The sequence below is a fragment of the Suricata suricatta genome, chromosome 9 (assembly GCF_006229205.1).
Source record: "Suricata suricatta isolate VVHF042 chromosome 9, meerkat_22Aug2017_6uvM2_HiC, whole genome shotgun sequence".
NCBI lineage: Eukaryota > Metazoa > Chordata > Mammalia > Carnivora > Herpestidae > Suricata > Suricata suricatta.
This window is the reverse complement of record NC_043708.1, coordinates 134,430,362-134,434,567: the sequence shown is the minus strand read 5'-3', so window position 1 is coordinate 134,434,567 and position 4,206 is coordinate 134,430,362. Positions and strand designations below refer to the sequence as shown.

The 4,206-nt window shown below is 55.3% G+C and overlaps 1 long non-coding RNA gene across 1 annotated transcript in view; it reads right to left on the bottom strand.

The window, feature by feature from the left end:
* Nucleotides 1-3,509, bottom strand: part of LOC115302771 — a 30,214-nt gene extending 26,705 nt beyond the window's left edge. The window contains exon 1 of the long non-coding RNA XR_003913625.1: nucleotides 3,345-3,509. This is a non-coding gene — a long non-coding RNA (uncharacterized LOC115302771). The remainder of the gene's footprint in view (nucleotides 1-3,344) is intronic.
* Nucleotides 3,510-4,206: the final 697 nt, after the last annotated feature.

The window sequence follows — 4,206 nt, the reverse complement described above, 5'->3', positions numbered from 1 at the left end:
GCACCATGGCCAGGATCTCAGCCTCCTGGAGGTGCCAGCACCCTAGGAATGGGAGGGAGGAGGGCAGAACACCTGTGTATATGGCCTGCTTGCTGAGCACTTTGGGGACTCCTTGGGCCAGCCATTATTTTCTGATAATGGGGAAGGAAGTCGGGTCAGTCTCTCTCCTCAATTCAACCCATAGACGGAGACAGCTGTGTGAAAACCTAAGCCCTTGGCTTTAAAGCGGGAGAGAGTGAGGGAGACCCAGTCGATCCATGTCCACACACGAGGGGTCCTGCTCAGAGGCAGGTAGCACTAGCCTTCACAGAACGAACACACGCACAGACACACACAGACACACAGACACACACACACACACACACACACACACACACACACACACACACACACCAGTCAGCTCCCCAAGGGCAGGGGCTTTTCTGTCTTGTTCTCTGCTGTATCTCAGTGCCTAAACACAATGCACAGAACAGGCACTCAAAAAAAAAAAAAAAAAACATTAGGTCAATGAAAGGAGAAAGTGCCCCCTGATCAGATCCGCTTCTGTGGCACGGTCTAGTCTTCATTTATTTTCCACATGGAGAGGTGATAGATTTGGTAGCTAAGGGAAAACAGGAAAAGAAAAGAACTCACAAGGTCGCTCCTTAAAAGTTTTCTGTCTCAGTCTCCAGTTCTGTCACTTATCCATGGGGTCCTTTTTCCAACACTCACACACACACACACACACACACACACACACACACACACACACACGCCTCTAAGAGGTTAGGCTCCAGGAGAGACAAGAGTGGAAGGGTCTGTATTTAATGGATCACTTTAAAAGACATTGGGGAATCCATATGACCTCCTGGGGGTAGGGTTATCCGCCCACAGAAAGGAGCTGGTGTCTCCACAGTCCAGGCCCCTCCTTGGCTGTTTGGTGAAAACTGGTGTCAGTTTTTTTTCTTTTTTGAGGGAGGGGGGACATTGTGTTTTGAAAAGGCCAAGTGACATTGTCATTAAAGGTGATTGCTGTTAAAATAATAATAGCCCTTGCAATAATGAATAATATAATAATAATAATAGCTCCTTACAACTTCTCAGGCACCAGGCATCATCTTCTTTTATCTTCACCAGGAGCCCATGAGATCGATTTGCAAGCCCATTTTACAGATGAGGAAATGAAGATTTGGCATAAAGTCTTTTTCTATGATTGGTAAGGGAGAGAGGCAGGCATTGAACACAATACTCCGAAGGCTGTTCACCCCCACCCCCCCAACTCCTTTCAGTCTCTGGGCGACAAGGGGAGCAAGAGAACCCACGTGGATTCTGACTTGGGAGGGATTTTCCGGGATGAGCCTCGGAACACACCTAGAATGTTGGCAGTTCAGTCAAGCGCACTGATTCTAAACCAGAGACACCTGGACCTCTTTCTAACTTTGACCCCGAAGCCAATTTACTTAATGCCTTTACCCTTCATGCCTTTTCCCTTCAGTTTCCCCTCCCATCTCCTTTAGTTGGGAGGACTAAGTGAGTTATTATATGCGGATAACACATTATTATTCCCTCCCCTCAGCCTACTTACAGAGAGGTATTGAGGAGTGGGTGACTCCCTGCCCTTTGCAGAATGCTGCCTTAAATCTCATGCCACCCGTCCTCGAGTTGGGGACCTCAACTATCAGCATCAAAAACAGCAGTTTGTACAAGACGTCGAAACCCAGGGCGAATCAGAGTAGAGCTCAGGCCAGAAGCTCCCTCCGGGAGGAAGAGGAAGGGTCGAGCGCTGCATTGGCAGATGGTTTTGCAGGAAAACGTTTCCGTTTCCCTTTTTAAAAAGGATGTAAACATCTTCCCAAGCTCCTCCGACATCAGCGTGTCAGTGATGAATCATCTGGGAGTGTGAAGACTTGCACTAGGTAGGTCACAGTCTCCATTTTTAGTCAACTTCCAGGTGGCCCTGCTGAGGCCTTGCAGGAGGGCCCGAGCCCCGCCACGCCCTCAGGGCGGGGTCAGATGGAGGGCGGAGCCTTACCGAGCGGAGGGTTACCTTCTGACACTTCTTATTTTTAAAATTTTAAGCAATTTGCATGGAATTTGTCTTTTTTTCCCCCAAATAACAAGAGTACGTGGGACCAGCCTCTCTTCCTGCTGCTTCTTGCTTGTGAATGAGACCTCGGAGGCAATGGACCCGAGGCAGAGAGTCCCGGGGAGATGGTACCTCAACTTGAGCCAATGTTTTAAAATAATCTCAATCGTCGATGCTTTTCAAATTTATGTGTTTGATTTTTCAATTAATTAATCCAGACACTATTTCATTTGCTGAGTGTCTACTAAGCACTTGGTAGTGCAGCTGAAGGTGGTAAAAGGGGGAGTGATGGGGCAAAATCTAGGCAGGCCTCCTGGAGGAGGAGGCAGGAACTTTAGCATGACTAGAACTCCGCAGATGAGAAATTTGGAGACCACGCAGAGAAGGAGATGGGAAGGAACACAGAAGGAGAGCTGTGTGGCTTCAGGGGAAAGGCCATCTCCCCTTTTTTAATTTGCTACTTCTAATTTGCTATGAATTTGGAAACCACACATCAGGGATGTTAGAACTGTGGGTAGAGCAGGAGGAAATAAACGTCCTCAGAGCGAGCGTCTGAGAGAGAAAGGCAGGAGTGAAGGACAAGATTTGGACCCCTCGAAGAGCTCTCTGTGCCAGTTCAGCTTGGCAGTGTGCCGACTGGGTGAGTTACAAGCTTACACCTGTCTTCACACAGAATCCAGGAAAGGAGCTCGCAGGGACAGAAAGAGGTCCGATGCGCAGAGACAAGGGCCCGCGGTGGCCCCTGCACCACCGCTAAATCACAGCCGGCCCATCTTCCCCCCAGCTGCCACCATTTGGCCCAGGGCCTTAGGTACTAAGGTTGGAGGCGAGGCGGGAGTGTCCTCAGCTGATTCTCCTTAGAGCTGAGCCATACCCACATTCCAGAGCCAGATTCTAACGGGGGAGGGGAGTTCCTCCAGCCAGAATCCCAGGGGAGTCGACAGGAGCCAGGGCCAGCGGCGCACAAAGTGGACACCAAGAGGCCAACCGAAAGAGAGATGGACGAGCTAGAGGCCCTTGAGAAAGGCCGGCGACCTCGCCAGGCCGTCACCGAGCGCGCTTGCTCTCTGTGCCCTGCCCCCGCCCCAGGCCTGGTACCCCCCCTACCCCCCCCCAGAGCCCTGGAGCGGCAGCGCGCCCCCCGGAGGCCCAGTGGGGCTGCCCAGTCTCCCAGCCGCTTCGCAGCACACCGCCCTCCGCGCTGTTCCGCCGGCTCGCAAGGTCCGGGGCGGAGGGCGGGGCACAGGGGGTGCGGGTGCACCCCGCCAAGGGTTCTTACCTCAACGCGAGCATCCGTCCGACCAAGCTCGGTTTGCTGCTGGGACTGCGGGGCTGGGGAGGCTCCCACGGACGAGGATCGCGCCTCCCCCCGCCCGGAGCCCCCAGACCCTACGGTGGCCCCGAGCGGGGGCGCCGGGACCAGGGGACAGGCGCCGCGCCGGCGGCAAGAGGCGGCTCCTGCGGGGCGCTGTGGGGCGGGGCGGGGGCGTCTGCCGGGCCCCGCCCGGAGGGGACTTGGGAGCGATTATCTTCCAGAACAAAGGAGGCCGGGGAAGGCTCGGAGCCCCCCGGGCCTGGCCCTGAACTTGAACTTGTATTTGACACTTCGTCCGGAAGGTGGCGAGGGAACCCATCTGAGCTAGGACCTGGGCTCATCCGTTCACCTCACGTCCCGGGGAGGGAACGAGCCCGTACCCCCTGGGGCGCGGGGCGGGACTCTGGCATCCCCAGGTGCCCCCGGGCCCGGTGCGCCCCAAAGTGCCTTGGACCCGAGGGCCTAGGGGTCCTCGCGTCCCCTGGGAGAATAAGGGCGCGTGCGAGGCCTCTATGTCTCCGGCCCGGCCCGGAGGAGTGGGCCCGGGCCCTGCGTCCCTAACTCCCCCCACTCCCACCCCACTCTAGGCCCAGGCCGCAGCCCGGGCTGCGCGGGCCTGGCCGGATTCTCTGCACGTCGCGTCGGCGGCCGCTATTCAGCCGCTAATTGAACGTTAATGGCAGGTGCGGATGAGGTCACCGGAGCTGGCTTTTCTCACACATTTTTCATGCAAATTCGCGAAACTCTAAACAAATTTAAATAAAAAGCTCTTTGTGCCGCGCGCGCCCCTCGGTCCGCTCCCTCCCGCCCGGGGTCCCGGCTCCTC